This window comes from Haliotis cracherodii, unplaced genomic scaffold (genome assembly GCF_022045235.1).
Source record: "Haliotis cracherodii isolate W230 unplaced genomic scaffold, xgHalCrac1.p SCAF_15, whole genome shotgun sequence".
In the NCBI taxonomy this organism is placed as follows: Eukaryota; Metazoa; Mollusca; class Gastropoda; order Lepetellida; family Haliotidae; genus Haliotis; species Haliotis cracherodii.
In genome coordinates, this window is record NW_027266270.1 from 5,549,728 (window position 1) to 5,564,800 (window position 15,073).

Genomic DNA, 15,073 nt, shown 5'->3' on the forward strand with positions numbered 1-15,073 from the left:
GTTAAATTTAGGGAGAAATCCTTGTTTCAAATTGTAATGTAAACTTTATTGTGGTAATTTTTGGGTGATAATTATGAATGTTTGAATACATTTCAAGAACTGTAATTGATTTTTTTGCTTTATTATCACTAAGGAGTATATTTATTTCATTTTTCAAAACCTATTTACTGTTACGAAGGACTCGGCCAATAAAGAGTTGGACACTATCTTCTCTTCATCATTTGTACTACATTATATTCCTAATTTTTGGCTGTACTGAAAAAACACTGAAATCTTACTTTTTCAAATTCTCCCCGGTGACCTCGAGTTCTGTAGGAGTTGACCCGTTGAAGTAAGCGGTGTAGGACATGTTCTTGATCAGAAGATAGTCCATGCCTCTTTCACCTGGAACATGCTTCCGTATGTACCCAATACATAGCAAGATAATACCTGTCTGCCAACAGCGTGTCACACAGCAGCGGCCTGGCTGCCGTCATGTAATCTGGCCCTAGTATAATCAGGAGAGTTACCCTAGTCTAGAGGTGAAACGATAAGCAAGGTCACGATACGATACGTATCGCGATACAAAGGTCACGATAATAATTCAAAATGGTGCATGGTAGAGATGCCACATTACGTCGTCTCAGAGGCAACTTGGCAGCAACTGGGTCTCAATGTTGGCAGATAAGTCGTAACTGACTGTGTATCGGGTGCCGAGAATCTCTTCATGGGAAAATTCTACCACATTGACTGGGTTATTATATAATCACACGGATATAAGTATCATATTTGATTGTTAATATAAGACTCAAACTTCATTTTTATGAATGAGAGTGAGCTGGGTATGACGCTCCAGAGGCTCAGTTACATAACAGGCCGTCATGATCAACTGATGTGAGCCGGAGGTTATGTGTTATAGACGTGTACCAGTTTGTTGAAAGCAACCAGTATGTATTGGTGATGACAAGCCATTGGCCAGGAACAATATCAGTGCTGAGCCCACTATCATAGGTCCCTGGCACGTCTAGAGGACAAGACAGTGTGGCGCCAGATACGGTGAGTGAGTGAGTTTGGTTTTACGCCGCTTTTAGCAATATTCCAGCAATATCATGGCGGGGGACACCAGAAATGGGCTTCACACATTGTACCCATGTCGGGATTCGAACCCGGGTCTTCGGCGTGACGAGCGAACGCTTTAACCACTAGGCTACCCGGCCGCCCCTATGTCATTATTTTACTGTCGAAGAGTTGGTACGATATTTTACCAATCAACCGAAAGTCCTCATCAGGTCTGTCGTCCCGCCTCATGTACATTGCGTAGTCTTTCGATCGGTTTTCCAGAACACCTCCTTTTCCTTTGAATATAGCCTGGAGTAGAACACAATTCAGTATTGTTCATAACCGTACACCCCACGCATTTCACTAGTAGATATAATGATAAATAACGGAGTAAAATGTTTCATGCCCCCCTTCTACTACGACCACGAATATCGCGAATCACCCCAAATCGGAAGCTTTCGAAATTCGTGATGATTCGCCCAATAATGCAAACTTTCGTGGAGAATCGGGAGGAGGTACGAAGCAGTTACGACAAACGTACAACGGAGCTACGAAAACTCGTGGCTAATCGGGTTGAAAAATATGAAGAATGCCCGGAATGGGTTAAGTCACATGTAGGAATTACAAGATTCATGTACGGATCATGCACGAATTGTAAGAATCCCCTACGACTAAGTGACGGATATGCCGAATGGAGGACGATCGCAACGAATAACATACGACATATTTACGAATAGTTTGTGAAAATCGGTACTTTTCCTGACACTTCGGCATGTTCTTGGCTCCCGAAAGGCTGGCCACCATGGAGGTTCAACGGAGAGCACGTGTTGCTCTGGTCCTGGTCCTTGGGGAATCGTGTTCTTTTTACTTAATTCTCACATTATTCGTAGTTGATTCGGGACATTCGTGGCTTTTTCGGGACGTTTTCGGTTTGAGGACAAGAAATTTTGGAAGCCACGATTCGCTAAGAATGCATAGGAATTGATTACTAAGCTGTTACGGAACATAAGAATTACTATGATTACGAATGGATTACGATACAGCCACGAAATTGCAATTCGGGGACCGTTCCACGAAAGTTTTTGACAAACAAACATTTTCTCGACGATTCGACGAACTCGCGAATTGTACGAATGTTTGGGAATCAAATAAGATTCATGTAAGAACTTCAAGGAATGATTGAGATTTATCTACAAACATGAAAAATTTCCTATCCGGGGTGATTCGGGATAATCGTGGTCGTAGTGAAATGGGGGCATTTCATAGCTACGATGGTCAAAGTTCAAGAATAGCGAGCTCCGGACAACCACGTTCGACTGAGCTTATATTATACTAGGTACTAGGATCTGTATATTAGTTAATAAAACACTGATAAATGGAGGGGTCATTTCAGTACTTTCCGGCAAATGTCATGAGACAGAATTGACGATGTTTCCACATGTTCACGCTACATTAAAATCAGATATTTTACTCCATTATAAAGACTCCGTTGGTCGAATTCTGCGATCGCCCTGTGAATGAGCGAGTGAGTTGGGTTGTATGTCTTTCCCGTCAATATTCCAGTAATACCGTGGGTGTGTGTGTGTGGGGGGGGGGAGGGGGGGGGGGGGGGGGGGGGCAGACGCTGACAGTATCTACCCCACACGTACCCGGGCATATTCGTAGGGGCAGACTGCCATGTTCCAGTCGTCCTCGTAGCGGCACCTGGACGTCGTGAGGAACCTGTCATTCATGATGACCTGTGACCCAGCTGTTCCGGTCACGCTGCCGTCGTAGTCATGGAAACTTGCTTGTCTGTTGCCGTCTCGGTTGCCGAACCCAGCCACGGACAGGTTGCCATTGTAGACCCAGTTGCCCCCAACCTCGAAACAAAGATGAAAAGCATAAACACAAACATATATACAGGTAAAGTGCATATTGAACATAATGGATCATTATTAAAAAAGTGTAGGAATGACACTGGCAGTACATCCGGGGACGCCAAGCTATTAAAACATGAAACGTGAAGAAACACGAGAGTATTTTGATTGGATGAATTGCATTAAAGGGAAGTAATGCCCGTATTTTGGAGGCGTTACATTCACATTGTCAACTGAGAAAGGAAAAGGCTAATGGTTACAAGTATTTATAAGGCGCGTCGATCATCACCGTACAAGTACAAGATATACATATTAACATATATACACATATCGTGGCCCACTTAAAACCATACGTACGTGGTATATGGAATACTGTAAGGGGTATTCTTGCGTTCTCGTGACTTGGAATTTTTGGAACAAGCTATATATGCAAAAGTTCGAGAAAGATATGGCGAAAGGCAACAGATTTTTCAGGGGATGGCCCCTGCTTCCCCTTGCTTGCTGTAAAAGGCGACTATGCATGTCGTAAAAGGCAACTAACGGGATCGGATGGTCGAGCTCGCTGACTTGGTTGATGTATGTCATCATATCCCAATTGCATGGATCGATGCTCATCATATTAATCACTGGATTGTCTGGTCCAGACTCGATTATTTACAGACCGCCGTCATATAGCTGGAATATTGCTGAGTGCGGCGTTAAACAACAAACCAACCAAACAACCCCGTGTTATAAGCCGAATAATGAGGTATGACTGTGTCCCGTGTCCCGAAGTTGCCTCGTTGCTCAGCAGTGGAATTGAGAGAATATTCAATGTAAAATGACATTTAGCTACTGGGCAATTCGATTTCTTTCATTTGATTTTGAAAATATCGACAAACATTTGTTAGCTAACTGTTTTGATTCGGATGAGACATATTGAAACCACCTTGTCACAAAATCCAAAGGAGATGCCCGAGACACCAGTGGTAGGAGACGCGGGGTAGGGGGTTATCCGTTTCATGCTGAGTGCTCCCGCTGGTCTGAACAGTTTGTCCGTCTGATGGGGTGTGAAGTTGTTAAAGAAACAGTTGGTTACGTAGGCGGGACCTTGGTAGAACCTCACCCCCTGAAGAGCCTCATTTCTGTATGGTAGAAACAGGGACGTATTGCCAATAAGACATATTGATCGAAATATCGGGATCATGACTTCACGGATGTGCATTCACTTCGGTTACAAAATTATTTTTTTTTCAGAATAATTAATTCGTACACTGTACAAAGAATAACATAAATAACCATTGCCAATGGATCGCTAAATACCGCAGGATACATGTAGGGAAATGGTAATACCTCCTTGTGATCGGTATACTGTAAACTACGGTTATAACGAACTCAAAGGGACCACTAATTTTAGTTCGTAATAACCGTAGTTCGTTATAAGCGTATACACAGCATAACTGCCACAAATAGTCGGGACAAGAAAGTAAGTTCGTTATATCCGTCAGTTCGTTATAAACGTAGTTTACTGTACATGTATGTTAATATGTCTGTGTTACATTATTATGTTGAACGAGGACGATGTTTGACATTTATATAAATTGCCGGCAAGACATTCTGACAATACCAGAGGCATTCTGACAATATCAGGCACTTCTCTTCAATTTGTCCGAATTGTATATGCCTAGTTCTTCGTACATATAAACATAATTCTTAGTTTTCCTTGACCATTACATCGTCGTTTAACCAGTTAATGTTTCTATTAGATTATGACAAATACCTTGGGCCAATTCGAATATCAAATGTACCAACACAGATCTCAACACACAACACAAATTTGAAGGATCTCTGGATCGACTCCACGCCGTGCAACATGCGCTACGGTTATAACTAAAAGGGATCACTAATTTTAGTTCGTTACTACCGTAGTTCGTTATAAGCATATATAATTAAATTTTCGTCGTGTTCATTAAAATTCCTGCATTCTGATTAGTTGAATTGGTCACGTGTTATTGCATTCATTTCCCAATGAATGTAAAAAATAAACCACGCCCACCGAGGCGCGCTACTTTTATTACTGCGGAATGTCGGGGAATCCCAATATTACAGTCGAGGGAATTCCCTTTCTACTCATGTGTACCGTCATGCACAGGACATTTAGCGACTTTCATGCATATTCATTGTGCAAACTACCCTTTGAAACCGAAGGCCGAGAATGAATGAAACAGCAAACTTGCAGGGTCGCTAGCCTGTTCTTTTCCCCTCGCCTCGGTTCAACTTTCATGTCTTCGGGTTTCATTTCTAACTAGCATTTCTCCAACTGTGTTTTACCGTAATCAGGGAAGTAATGTTTGAATCATGCAGTAAATGACCATGTTATTTGAAACAGCCCCCTTCTCCAGGACATATTTCTTCCGGTTCGTTACAGTCTGACTGTTGCAGTTTTTTTCGCCTCTTGCCTTAATTGATCCTACTGTCCATTGATTGGTTACTGACTGTGTAGGCGTGTCAAGTTATGTACATAAATAAAACGATCACCTGTTTCATGTCACGCCACAGTATGTATGCCTACACCTGGAATGTTTATCAATCTCGTCATTTTTGTCTGTTTTGATATATACAACTGTTTTTGGTTAAACTATTGTAGATAAAACATGTTTTACGTTGTCGAATTTAATTATAAGCATTGACTGTGTATTTTATTCTGTTCATTGAGGTATGAATCGAAAAACCGATGTGTAACTTTGGTTTTCACATCGGTTTATCGATTCATACCTCAATGAACCGAAACAAAATACACAGTCAATCCTCAAATACAACAAATGGTCGGGACTAAAACATAAGTTCGTTATATGGGTCAATTCGTTATAAGCGTGTTCGTTACAACCGTAGTTTACTGTGTATGAAAATCAACGCCATGTGAATGTGGCATCACGAGTCAAATCATGATTTTGCTCAAGTAGAACGCAAATATATATATCTACATTTCACAACTTTCAACGCACAGTTGTCAAGCTCTTCCTACGAACATTTCAAAAAACGTCATACGCTCTTGCTCAAATGTTGTTTGATCAGCTTACAACAAGGCCTTAGGAGAGCTTTTAAAGGGGAATTAACTGTAAACGTCCAGCTTCCAACGTTGGGCTGGAATTATGGAGTTACTTTTGGCTGAACTAACAAGTCTGCATAGTCCAATCAAAATCGCGGAACGAAATCGACATAGACGTGTGGAGTACACATTTACATATGCGACGCATCAGTGATCAAAATGATGCAATTCTCTATTTTGACTTTTGACACAACAATATATCACCGTATTTGTTCAAGGTGAACTAGCCTTTACATGGTGGGGTAGACTAGCTCACCTTTACGCAAACACCTGGTATCATCACTGTTTTAGAAATTATTCACTGCAGAAAATTATAATGATTATTGAAAGGGTCTATTTCTCCCTTTTTTTACTACAACATACTATCTTAGTGAACCTTCAAAAGTTTTATAAAACTGACATGAAAATAACTCACGCCATTGCGGGCCGGGAGCGACCAAATGGCTCCTGTTTAAGACCAAGATTGCCAGTTTCTCCAACAAAGACTGAATTCTTTATTTCTGTGTATGTATGTGGGTCGCTTCTAGCCATGGTCAGTCCACGAACCGAATCTGCTATCCTGAAAATCAACGTAATGTTACATGGTTCTTAGCCATATCAGAGCTACTGCACTTCTTTTTAAGATAGGTTGGAAGCTCACGGAAGCTAGGAACACGATTTCCACCAACCAATATACATTATAGTTAATAGTTAGTTGATAGTTACAGCTACAATTACATTTTTCTAGGACCCCAATGTGTCTCTGTGATCCACCAATAATGTCAGAAATACGTATAATAGTGAGTGAGTGAGTGAGTGAGTGAGTATGGTTTTACGCCGCTTTTAGCAATATTCCAGCAATATCACGGCGGAAGACACCAGAAATGGGCTTCACACATTGTACCCATGTCAGGAATCGAACCCGGGTCTTCAGCCTGACGAGCGAACGCTTTAACCACTAGGCTACCCGACCGCCCCTATACGTATAATAATAATCAGCAAATACGAAAAAAACCAAATGTACTATGTCTGGTAGCAATTGGATACCGTGACTACAGTATCATTCAATTTCATAAAAATAACTCATAACTAAACATCGAAAATACAAATGGGCTGAGTACACAACCTTGGCGAACACCGATGTTACATTTAAAAAAGTCTGAATAAATATTATTATATTTTCCACATGAACGGTATTCAGAATAAATAGCCTGGATATATTTTAACATTTTAACAATCATCTCTAAAGTACATTGCACAATTGTGTCCTATTAATTAAATCGAATGCTTTAAAAAAATCGATGAACAAAACATACATTTTACATCGCATTTTTTTGGTCATAACCTATTAATAAAAGATTGCAGCATACATATAGTATCAGTGGTTCAGTATCCACTGCGAAATCCTGATTGCGATTCCACATTTGTTTCATATGCATCAGCCTAAAACGATAAACGAGAATTCTGAATTGAAATATATCTTACTAAATATACTTAATATAGAAATTACCATGTAATTATTTGGAGACCTTACATTTCCTTTCTTAGAAAGTGTTACAGTAAAGTAGAGATGAACGAAGTGTATATGTACTTGAAGTATGAATGAAGAGTCTTGAAATTGTTGACTTACGTGAAGCGATTCATCACCAGATTCCCGCCTTTAGTCCATACATTCTGGTTCGAATTCTTATAAAAACGGGACCTGGATGAAAAAACCCACGACATTTAAGTTCTTGTATCACATGTATTACGTTAAAATGTGATAGTATTGATAAAAGTGTTGGGGGTATCGTCACTTTTAATGTTGATATTTCAGTACTTGACATTTGACATCTTCAGTATTTCGAAAACCAATCATATACAGCTTTCCATTTTTTATTCTTGATACAGAGGTGCAGCTGAAAAACCTTTACAGGAGGTTACAGGAAGTTACAGGAAGTTACAGAAGGTACTATTTGTTGCCATCAACACTTTTTCTTTCGCATTCATCAAATACTGAAGTACATTTTGAATCGTATATTTGCATCGTGATCGTATAGAATCAAGATTCTGAGATGGCCGTTGGTGAAAATATTTCATGAAAAGACCGTTGATAAAAATGTTTCATAAAATTATTCTTGGTGACAATGTTATATAATATGATCGTTGGTGACAATGTTATATAATACGATCGTTGGTGACAATGTTATATAATATTATCGTTGGTGACAATGTTATATAATATGATCGTTGGTGACAATGTTATATAATATGATCGTTGTTGACAATGTTATATAACACGATCGTTGGTGACAATGTGTGACCAGGCTGATTGTTTGTTAATGTGACCCGACGTTGTGGATCGTTGCAACCACTGGTCAACTACTGGTTTGCCTGGTCAATTATTTAGGTGAGGTGAAATGGGGTGTAACGTCGCGTCCAAGATTATTGCACTTATATAGCGACGTGCATGCATGTGTGTGTGTGGCTGCTTGTACTAGTCCGGACTGATGCCGATTTATAGTGCTAGCTCACTGAGATACCATGCCGCAGTTTAACACGAATACCCCACTCAGACACAGTATACTGACTCCGAGCCGACCAGTCCGTGTTTTAGCCCCTTAACGCCGAGCGCCAGACAGGGCAACAACAAGTACCATCTTTTAACGTCTTTTGGTATGGCGCGGACGGGAATCGAACCCCGGACCTTCCGCTGTCCGGGCGGACGCTCTACCACTAGACCACGGAGGCGGTCGTCTATTATTTAACTTTATACATGTGTGATATGACAGCGGCTCACACAACATTGTCATACCTGCTCATATAGGAGGTAACGGTTTTCCCATCAGGTTGTGGGGGGTCTTTGGGCACGTGGGTGGTCTGCGCCTGGAACACCCCATTTTGAGGAACCCACACACCTTTAGCATCATACTCGCCATCAGACAGACGGTCATCAATACGTAGTCCTCGCTGTAAGACGGAAATAGCCCTTGGTTAACCATGCATACAGGCGTCAGCATAGCATACGTTTTATCAACAAACATGGACTATAAGGTTATATAGCCTGGACTGCCTTGTAATGACTGAGTATAACAAATTGGGAACGCGGACTTGTATATGTCAATGGCCCTTAGAAAGTGTAGCATTTCGGCACGATCAACCTGTGGATTACAACTTCCTTTTCATTCTTTAAATACGATATGTCGTTGCATATGCTAGTACCTTATAACTTACACAATTCCAGTCATATTTGGGGTGGTCGGGTAACCTAGCGGTAAAAGCGTTCGCTCGTCACGCTGAAGACCCGGGTTCGATTCCCCACATGGGTACAATGTGTGAAGCCCATTTCTGGTGTCCCCCGCCGTGATATTGCTGGAATATTGCTAAAAGCGGCGTAAAACCACACTCACTCACTCACACGCTCAAGGACAATCGTAATGAATCAATCTGCTACTCCATGGAAATTTTTAAAATTCACAATTTATATATGCTCCTTTTGTAATGTTAAAACCTTTTCTGGTGTCCCCCTCTGTGTTATTGCTGCACTGTTACTAAAAGTGGTGTAAAACCATACTTACGCACTCACTCCAGTCATATTTCATTCTTAACTTGCTCCAAGGTTTTATGGCAATTTAACAACTTACCCCTTTACAGGAGTGAGCCACATTGTTATTATATTCCAGGATCTTGGAATGGAAAGCGTGTTTGAAGCCGACCAGCTTCCTCTCCACCTGTCTAGCCCTAGAGGGGCCAAGGGGTAGTGTTGAGACGAGGTACCAGTAGCCAGCGTTCTGTGAAACAAGGAACGATCAGTGTTTTCAAACTTAGGTATACCCTACGAGGAGTTAAGGATTGTCTGTCCGGAGTGAATTAATGTTGTTTTATTTATTCCGCATTGCGAGTAAGTTACTCTGTGTAGTACGCAGTCTTTTTTATGAGGAAATATTGAAAAATGTGGGTGTCACCAGTTGAGACATCAGCGCCGTTTGGAGTTTGAATCGTTTATTACGACATGAACATTGACTGACGCCATCTTCCATTATTTGAGACAATGTGTTCACGTCTTTGGAACTAACTAGATAACCAGAATGATGCAAAACGATAATGATTAGTGATGCTTTCTGAAAATATGTTCATATATATCCGTGTCCAGCTGGATAACAGCTTAACACATGATCCGAGGCATGTTTCTCATCGTAAGTAAGTAAGTTTTAAGTTTTTTATATGTTTCTTCTTAATGGTGTTGAGAACGGACCATTATTTAACCTTGCCTTTCAAAACTAGGACACACATGTATGCTTTACGAGACTTTTCATATATTATCCACATCAGACATGCAACAAATATGTTCACTCCACCATCTGTTTGTTCACATACATCGGAGCCGGCCGCCACGTTGTTCCTCACGTAATTGTTTGGATGTGTCAGCCAGAAGGTAGACAAAGCACTGAAAATCCCAAATCATAAACTGGAATCACATCTTAATGGGGCTCAAAGCTCACCAATTTGGAACCATTACAGTCTAAATCTAGACGTCAAAATCATTGATTTTGTTGTTGTTGTTGTTTAGCGCCGCACTCAGCAATACTTCAGCTATTTTACGGCGGTTTGTAAATAATCGAGTCTGGGCCACATTGACAGTGACTGACACCATGAACATCGATAGGTGCAATTGAGATACGACAACACACAACCAAGAAAGTCATCGAGCCTGGCCACCTGATCCATTTAGTTGTCTCTTATGACACACGGGGGCAGTGGGGTAGTCTAGTCGTTAAAGCATTCGCTCGCCACGCTGAAGACCCGGGTTCGATTGCCCACATGGGTACAGTGTGTGAAACCCAATTCTGGTGCCCCCCGCCGTGATGTTGCTGGAATATTGCCAAAAGCGGCGTAAAATGTGACTGACTGACTGACTGACTGACTGACTGACTGACTGACTGACTGACTGACTCACTGACTGACTCACTGACTCACTCACTCACTCACTCACTCACTCACTCTTATGACACGCATAGGACTCGGAACCCGGAATCCCAAGGGTTTTTAACCAGAAGAGATTACACAGTGAACGTGGTCAGTGTGCTTGGTGAGGGTCCACTTTCTGGGGAGGATCCATCTGAAGCAGCGCGTGTCCGTAATGACACGGCCTGATACGGTGTATTGCCTTTTGCATTGGTTACCATGCAGGCTGGCAGAGAAGAACATCAGCCTTTTGTATTTCGACTCTAAATATTGTATAGAGAACTTGCAACTTTATTCAATTTTTATTTGCACTATATATCTCTACACGTTTATGAGCTTTAATTAATGTTGTACACGGAATACGCTGTTTGATACTTAGAAGTTGACGGATGACAAAGTAGACACAATTTTATGGACAACAACTTCTTTAATACTGTAATCATCTTCCCGGGGCATGTGACTATAAAAGTCCAGTTTCCACCCTTGCCGAACTAGGCTGGTATTATGGAGTTACATTTTGGCTGGACTAACGAGTCTATGCATAGTCCAATCAAAGTCGCGCACCGAAATCGAAATCCGGTTCGTAAAGTGTCATGCAGATTTCGGCCGACTGCAGGATTTGCAAATCATGTGCACCGCTAACTCGTTGTCAACAGATATTTTCTAAATCTTTTTTTTGTTTTTAATCAAGATGCTCACGTGATTTGATGCACTTCGAGATGTAAGACTCGTTTTATCACAATATAGATAGGTCAAGTGTGTTATTGTCTGCGTGTAAAACATAATGAACAAGCATAGAACAATCCCTTCGTTTCGGCATATCTAATTTTGTTTTGTTCTTTAAAGCCGCACTCGGCAATATAACAGCTATATGACGGCGGTCTGTAAATAAACGATTCTGGACCAGACACTCCAGTGATTGACATCATGAGCATCAATCCACGCAAATGGGATCGATGACATGCTTCTAGCAAGTCAGCGAGCCTGACCACCCGATCCCGTTAGTCGCCTCTTACGACAAGCATAGTCGCCTTTTACGGCAAGCATGGGTTGCTGAAGACCTATTCTACCTTTATGGACTGAGCTTAATGGATCTATGGAACAACAGCCAGGCTTGGCAAATCAAGCAAACGTTTCAACGTCCCAGGTATTTTTAATGTCGTCACTTACTCGCAATAGGGCTTCATCGTGTCATTGCACCAGTCTACTCGCATGTCTGCCAGAGTGTGGGTGCCGTGTTGGGTACCGATGCCAAGGTTACCGTCGAAGATGTTCCATTGCTCGGCGCCGTCCTCTAAGAAGTAGCCGTGCCCATGTGTCAGGTAACACATGTTGTCGCTAACCTGTCAAATAGTTAAATAAATCCTCATTTTCCCGACTTGGTGGCTGTGTTTTGTTACGTGACAACATTAACTATTCCAAAATCCTGTACAAATTCGGGTTGGAAATTGTGTTCAGCAACCCAAGCTATTTGTTTAAATTCACCGTCAGTAAGGGATCTTTAGTTTTTAATTTTTCAAAAATAAGAATTAATGTAGTCTTTTAAAGTCATTTTAGGCATAATCATTTTTGACATACATACGCACGCACGCACGCACGCACGCACGCACACACACGCACAAAAGCACGATGGTATTCTGGAAAAGACTGTCGTTCCCCAACCCATGCTTGTCGAAAAAGGCCTCTGATGGGAAAGTTAAGTATATTTGGCAGATAACACGTATATCGTGGGAAATGCATTCCGGTTATTTAGAACCTTTGAGTTGAAAAGTATGTTTCAGACAAAACCTATTTGTTATCGCCGTGTCCGTACAGTTTCTGGTACTTTGAAACAGTGGTGGTGATAGTCGGAATGCTTTTTATTCAGCGATTTTTTGAGATTATGGAAAAGGTTTTGTCACTCTGATTTTGTTTTCTGGTCCAGATAGAGCTCGAATATTGCTGAATCAAAGCTTTCAATTCAGACATTAACCCTGCATATATTCCAGGACAGAATGATAGTACGGGCCGATTCGTGACACTGCGAACAGGATGGTAGCATTGTTCGACCTGACTGAATTAATTGCAACACTCGCTCACCGACCCCACCAACCAACCAACCAACCAACCCACAACCCAACCAATCACTCAGGATCTTGTATTCTTCAAAATCATGTCGGAACATGTTACTAAACAACATTTAGACAGTCGGTTTTGACATTACAAAAGGAGCATATATTAATTGTGAATTTTAAAAGTTTCCATGGAGTAGATTGGTTCATCACGATTTTCCTTGAGTGGGTGAGTGAGCGAGAGAGTGTTTTACGCCGCTTTTAGCAATATTCCAGCAACATCACGGCGGGGGACACCAGAAATATGCTTCACACATTGTACCCATGTCGGGAATCGAACCCGGGTCTTCGGCGTGACGAGCGAACGCTTTAACCGCTAGGCTACTCGACCGCCCCTGACCCTTAAGTACTATTTTCAGAACGCACATACAGCCGTTATACGTGTACACTTTCTTTCGTAAATCCTGACACTCAAAAAAGGGCCAGTCTCTCTGTGGTCCTATTTGGAAAACCTTGACGTCCTGAATTATTTTAAACTTTGAAACAAGGATGTCCTAATATTCAGTCAAGGAATGGAGAAGTGTTTATGAGAAAGACACCCACCTCGGCACGGTCGGTTCCGTGTACTGTTACACAGCGAGTCAGGGAGTGATGGATGGAGTTGTTGCGGAACCAGTTGCCTTCCACGTCATCACACATGTGAAAGTGAAGCGGGTAGCTTCCTGCAGTCAGGAAAACAGGAGTTATTCCCCTTGTTGTTCAATACACAGATTATGTCAGCACTACATAAAGCAAGGTGAGGTGAAATTTGGGTTCAACGTCGCTTCCAAGATAATTGCACTTAGAATATGCCAAGTAGGTTAAACAAACGTGTTTAAAGGCTGTAAATGGTTGTAACAATTGGAATGGCAGGGTTCAGTAATATGGATTAAGGACACCTGTTGAACGCAATAGGTTCTGTAGATAACATTTCTGTGTAAACACAGGTGGAACAATGGCGTATGAATGAGCATGGTACCCATTGGAGTGATGTGTTAAGAAAATGGGAGTGGCGAAATGGGCTTAACAAATTGAGAGTGTACGGATGTTACAAGCAAGTGTATGGGACAGAATTTTATGTTTTAAATAAGAAGCCTAGAATCTTTAAATCGGCACTAGCCAAATTTAGGTGTGTCGTGGCTTTTATTCGAGTGGAAACCGGTCGGTATGAAGGTGTACGAGCGTACCTGTCCAGAATAGAGAAATGTTTTCACTGTTTGGACAGCGTAGATGACGATGTCCATGGTTCGTTTAAATGTTTTCGTATCATATGACGATATCACAGCAACTCTTTTTTCTGTACATTCTATCAATGTCAAGTTTGTTCAAGTTGTTTTATGTATGTATCTTCCCATTTGTTATGCGGCATAAAACAACATGGGACACGGGACATGGGATGAATGCAACTCCAATCCAAGTTATCATTCTATTTCAGCTTTCTACTAACATGAATTTGGTTTTGCCAATGTTCTTTTTTACATTTTTAACCAATTTAGCTGATCAGAGGGGTACACAATGTACGTGATCTAGACTATCAACTGTCGAACTTTCATTTTGGTGGAAGCTGAGCGAGTTAGATCGCTGTCATTGTGTGCTGGCGATAAGGTGTTTCACTCTGGCAGTGTGGGTTCGAATCCCGGATGGGACTCAACCCAAAAAAGTCAAGAATCTGTACTTTACTAAGAGTAACATTTGTTACTATTTAGCAGGGTTTGTATATTCATCTGGAACATACAAATCTAATCATATCATCTGCAAACAAGTTAATAAATAATATATAATATCAATGTTTCATATTTGTATCCTCATGCCCTTAGCAGGACATGTTTACCCTTTTCGCTTACTCCTGGTGTCGTTACTGATTTTCAGTGATCCATTCATATTATTTTCATGACAATCTTCTGTTTTGGTAGAAACTTGAGACAGATTACTCTCTGACGTTAATGTTTTATATTCGGCAGACTGGACTGTTTCGTTAGGCAAGAAGGTGATTCATTCTCCACTGTATAAAAAATTAGATACAGCAGAGTCTATTTGAGTCTAGTCTCCATCTTAATTACTTAGGAAATGTTTCG

General features: G+C 41.2%; 1 pseudogene; it reads right to left on the reverse strand.

Moving 5' to 3' along the window:
• LOC139461739 (cell surface hyaluronidase CEMIP2-like) overlaps nt 1-15,073 on the reverse strand; it is a 39,481-nt pseudogene that overhangs the window by 15,772 nt on the left and 8,636 nt on the right.